The sequence below is a fragment of the Mastomys coucha genome, unplaced genomic scaffold, assembly GCF_008632895.1.
Source record: "Mastomys coucha isolate ucsf_1 unplaced genomic scaffold, UCSF_Mcou_1 pScaffold16, whole genome shotgun sequence".
In the NCBI taxonomy this organism is placed as follows: domain Eukaryota; kingdom Metazoa; phylum Chordata; class Mammalia; order Rodentia; family Muridae; genus Mastomys; species Mastomys coucha.
Genome location: NW_022196898.1, coordinates 44,166,978 through 44,172,579, shown reverse-complemented (window position 1 = coordinate 44,172,579; position 5,602 = coordinate 44,166,978). Strand labels below are relative to the sequence as shown.

Here is a 5,602-nt window from a genome sequence, read left to right as displayed (position 1 = left end):
TCCATGAGTAGAAAAATCTATCCATAAAATAGAATCAGATGTTAGAATTAGAAGAGAACAATCAGGCATGATGGCACAGGCGTTTAATCCCAGAACTCAGAAAGCCAAGGCAGACAGACCTCTATTTGAGGCCAGCCTGATCTACATAGTGAGTTCTGGGCTAGCCAGGGCAACATAGTAGACCCTGTCTCAAAAGAAGTAAGAGAGAACTCTCTCACCCCCAGGCCTTCCCCAGGAGAGGGTCTCACTGTATAGCCCTGGCTGTCCTGGCACTCACTAGTTAGACTAGGCCAGCCTAGAACTCACAGAGATCCACCTGTATCTGTTTCCCAAGTGCTGGGATTAAAGGCAGCGTGTGCCACCATGCCCAGCAGGAGAGGGAACTTCTGCCTGGGTTCCATAGGCCAAATTGTAAAGATGTAGAATATGGCTCAGTGAAATTTTAGAGACTAAAAACATGATGCAGGGACTGGAGAGATGGTTCCGTGGTTAAGAGCACTTGTGTTCTTGCAGAAGATCCAGGTTTGGTTCCCAGCACACACTCCACTATGGATCACAACCAGTCCTGTTGCAGGGAACTAATGCTTCTTCAGACCCCACAGGCTCCTGCATGCCCGTGGTGCACAGACATTCGCTCAGGCATACACATACACATACACATAAAATAAATAGATCCTTTTTTTTTTTTTAATGTCGGAGTTGACAACTTCACAGAGGGATTCCCAGCAAGTTACACATTGCAAAACTCCTGGTCAGGGAACAGATGCCCATAAACAGCTGGAAATTTCCAAACTGAAACTCAGCCAAAACAGAAGTAAAAAACAACAAGCAAACAAAAACTAAAATAACTGGGGCTGGATGGATGGCTCGGCAGTAAAGAGCACTGCCTGCTTTTCCAGAGGTCTTGAGCTCAATTGCCAGCAACCACATAGTGGTTCATAACCATCTGTAATTCGATCTGATGCCCTCCTGGCATGCATGTGTAAATGAGTGGCCCACTCGTTTATTTCTTGCATTCAGGAAGCAGATCTCTAGGAGTTCGGGGCTAACCTGGTCTACATAAGGAGTTCCAGGACAGCCACGGCTGTGGAGAACCCGTCTCCAAACAAAATAACAAACAAACGCTGGGCGGTGGTGGCACACGCCTTTAATCCTAGCACTTGGGAGGCAGAGGCAGGTGGATTTCTGAGTTCGAGGCCAGCCTGGTCTACAAAGGGAGTTCCAGGACAGCCAGGGCTATACAGAGAAACCCTGTCTCAAAAAACCAAAAGAGATAAAACAAAACAAAACAAACAAAATCATAATCACCGGATTCTACCCCCCCCAAACATAAGAGGGAGTCCAGGAGGCACAAAAGAAGGAAGAATACCAGACGTGGTGAGGGTATTTCTTACGTTGATATTGGCATGTCTTTTAGAAATATTTGATCTTTTAGACAAAAGTAATAAACCCGGAGTGTGGGATCCACAACACGGGAAAGAGCAAAAATGCTTAACCGTAGAGTAGAAGCAAGACGGAAGAATATCACCCGAACACAGGCTGCGGGAACCCAAAGGCATGTCTCAAACCCTAAACAATAAAATTAAACCCTAAAATAATAAAAGTTACAGACAGTAAGTCCCCAAAGCAGAGAAACACATCACTGGCTGAAGAAATGCCTGCAAGACTGACTGCAGCATAATTCCCAGTCAGAAAATTCCAGAACCAATTTAATATACACAATATGTGGAAAAAAGAAAATAAATCACAGGAACAAAGCCGTGTAGTAAGGACTCCGGGGACTGGTGGTGGTGATTTCGGTCTCCGGAGGTTTGCTTCTATGGACCGCTGCTTTGCTCCCAGCATTTCGAAATGACCCCATGGGGTTTACCCACTCCGGAGATGCTCCAGTCACAGCCAAGAGGACAGTGATGGAGGTCTAGTCTATCACGTGCTCTGGGGAAAATAGCATCTACAAGAGTGGGGTGGGCCCACGGCCTTCTCGGGAGCGGCCCTCATTATCCAACTAACTCGAGAAATCTCAGGTTCAGCACTAGCCATTGTGGCCGCCTTCTGTGCTACCGGCGGCTGGGAAGCAAGGAAACCAAGCACAGACCAGTAGGCGCCTCGGCCCCCCCCACCCACCTACCCAGACCGCCGCCGCTGGCCTGTAAGAACCCGCGCAGGCGCTCGGCGGGAAGCAGAGGGGCAGAAGGCCGAGGGCAGGGCAGGGCGCTAATGGATTGCGGCTCCCAGCGGATCTTTATAATTGCTCGGGACCATGGGGCACGATCGTTTAGTACTTAGTATTCTGGACACTGACCTTGTCGCTGGGCGTGTGGCTTGCCGTGATCGTATAGTGGTTAGTACTCTGCATTGTGGCTGCAGCAACCTCGGTTCGAATCCGAGTCTCGGCACTATCGTCCTTCTGCCCAGCGATCTTTTGTTTCTGCCGTCCAGACAAACACAAATGTTCCTCATTTCGTTCCCGATTTTTCAGTATTTGCCGCATCTTAGCTGTTTTGGGATATGTGGTGTCAGGATGACCCTTCCCACAATTTCTATGCTAACATACAATTATTAAAGCTTATTTCACTTAAAGTAAAATACATAACTGCTTAGATAGTGCTCGCTTCGGCAGCACATATACTAAAATTGGAACGATACAGAGAAGATTAGTATGGCCCCTGCGCAAGGATGACACGCAAATTCGTGAAGCGTTCCATATTTAAAACAAACAAACAAACAAATTGCTTAGATATAGAAAGCTGTCCACACTCAGGTTTGTACAGTAAATTACTTTGATCCCTGCATATATATGTGGATTTATTTTCTCTTTTTTACCTACAATAAATAAAAGCCTTCCTCTTAACCATACCATAGAGGGGTCATGTTGTCAGTTTCTTTACTGTGCCCCTTTGCATTCGGAACTCACAGAGATGTGTCTACCTCTGCCTCAGCCTCTTGCCCGGACCTCTGGAGCACTTAAAGGCCCATGCCATTCTGCTCAACCTACGTTTTTATTTACTAGTCACATGGCTGAATGTACACTTTTCTCTGCCCCTTTCCCTCCCTGCCACATCACTTAAATGCATTTTAAATCTGTTGCTGTTGGTGTGGTTATCAGTCCTTCATTTGGTGCTTTTGTGGTGTGTGTGTGTGTGTGTGTGTGTGTGTGTGTGTGTGTGTGTGCTCGTAAGCACACTGAGCAGCTATCTTAAGGCCTAGGGCATACTGAGCACTTACCCTTTCTTTCAGCACCAGCCGGTTGTTGATTTCGGCCTTGATGAGTATGACCACAGTGCATGAACACTGCACGTCAGCTAATGCAACAGGGGGTGCTGTGCTGTGTCCGGAGTGGGGAGAGGATGCAGGAAGTACTCTCTCTCCATCCCCCACTTGAGCAAATCAGGCAGGTCCTGGAGCCTGGCAGACTACCTTACCCACAGATAAACAGTCCTCACATCTAGCACTACACAGGTCACTGATTCTGTTTGTTGGTGACAGGATTGTAGCCCAGGCTATCTTCAGATCCTTGTGTGGTACAGCATCCAGGTTGCTGTGGTCCTCCTGCATCAGTCTCCCAATGGCTAGGATTGCAGGCATGAGCTACCAGCTCTAGCTGACTTCAGCCTGTTTTCTGAGACTGAGGCAAGGAGGATGCTTCCAGAAAGAAGGGGCCTGAGACTTGAGGCCACAGAGAGGTTCACAGAGCAGGAAGCATGGTTGTCTCCAGTGAGTTACTCAGCCAACCCCCACTTCTTCTCTTTTTCCAGCTGTTGTTAGGAAGGGGCTCCTTCTGTGCTCTTTGGGGGCCACACCTCCTGTTCTTCACAGATATCAGCTAGAGAGAGAAAGAGACAGAGAGAGAGAGAGAGAGAGAGAGAGAGAGAGAGAGAGAGAGAGAGACTGCAAACACTTCCACGGCCAAGCTACATACAATAAAAGAACACATGTGAGGAATACCCATGACACACATGAAGAAGAGAAGAGGATACCATGCAAACGACTGTGAAGGGACCCGAGTCGGTGCGCCTCTGCTTTTCCTTCTCAGTAAACCTGTTTCAGTTGATTTGTCTGGAACACAAGAATCTAGAAACTTCAGCCGGAGTACTCAGGACTCATATCTCCACCTGGAGCTAGACAGGAGATAATTGCAAAGTGCTTCTGAACTTTTCTATCATCCTTGGAAGCTGTGGGCAGATTTCCATGGGAGATCTGATGGGCCCTCTCCCTCTGTCTTTCCTGTCCATGTCTTAGATGGCCAGGGATTGAGAGTGTGCCTAGACCATCCCTTCCTTCTCATCCACCTAGGATATAAGCCAGGGCAAAGAATTTGCATCATCCTTCAGAACTTTAACCTGAAAACAACTACTTGGAGCCAGGGTATAGCTTTTCAATGTTTGTTTTTCTTTCTTTTTTTCATCCTACTTATTTTATTTAAATGAGTACACTGTGGCTGTCTTCAGACACACCAGAAGAGGACATCTTACAGATGGTTGTAAGCCACCATGTGGTTGCTGGGAATTGAACTCAGGACCTCAGGAAGAGCAGCCAGGGCTCTTCTCCGGTAAGTCAGCTCTTTTCCAGACACTATACATCTGGGTGTCCTGGAACTCACTATGTAGACCCAGCTGGCCTCACAGAGATCTACCTACCTCTGCCTCCCAAGTATGGGATTTTTATTTTTATTTTTAAAAAATATTTACCTAGCAGTCAGGAGAGTGAAACGCAAACACAAAGGTGGTCAATAGATAGCAGTTTATGCAGCTGAGCTAGCACAGACAACCCGGCTGCCAACTGGTACCTTCTTAGCACCAGCACTCCATAATCACAGGACCACAGCTAGCCAATCAGCCTTGTTCCTCTGTTCCCCTTCTTGGTGGAGAAGCATTGTGCTTTGTACATCAGGAACACAGAACGCTCTAAACGAAGACAAGGGGCTGGAGAGATGGGTCAGAGAGTGAGTTCAGCTCCTAGCACCTACACCAGGCAGCTCACAATCATCTATCATCCCAGCTCCAAGGGACCTCAGGCCTCTGGTCTCAGGACGCATTTGCGTACACACACCAGCAAGCACCAGTAATAGTCACACACACACAAACACACACACACACAAAATCACTGTTTTGTTTTGTCTTTGTTTTTAATGAGGGAGAAGAAGCAGATGAGAGAAAAGGTACTTTAATCCACCAAAAACTATATATGTATATATGTGTGTGTGTGTATTACACTGAACTTATTTCTTCCTGTGCAGCCTGGAACTAACTATATAGACCAGTCTGGCCTCAAACTCCTCACACAAATCGACTTGCCTCTCTGTTTTTCTGAGGGCTGAGTGAATGACTTTCTTTGCCTGACTGTCCCAGTGTTATACTGAATTTGAATTTCAGTGTGAGGAATAAGGAGGAACTCACATTACAGATGAAATCCCATAATGATAGAGTTTCGTTTTGTTCTGTATTGTTTTTAGAACTTTTTGAGACAGGGTTTGTCACTCTGTAGGCCTGGCCAGTCTGGAATTCACTGTGCAGACCAGGCTGGCCTCAAACTCCCAGAAATCCACTTCCTCTGCTTCCCAAGTGCTGGACTTAAAGCTGTGCCCCACCATGCTGGCCACTGA

At 47.0% G+C, this 5,602-nt stretch overlaps 2 non-coding genes across 2 annotated transcripts; both read left to right on the top strand.

Moving 5' to 3' along the window:
* Positions 1–2,324: 2,324 nt before the first annotated feature.
* Trnah-gug lies at positions 2,325–2,396 on the top strand. The gene has a single exon. It is a non-coding gene; the product is annotated as a tRNA-His (tRNA).
* Positions 2,397–2,604: 208 nt separating this feature from the next.
* LOC116094471 lies at positions 2,605–2,711 on the top strand. Its single transcript, XR_004120132.1, has one exon. It is a non-coding gene; the product is annotated as a U6 spliceosomal RNA (small nuclear RNA).
* The last annotated feature ends 2,891 nt before the right edge of the window (positions 2,712–5,602 follow it).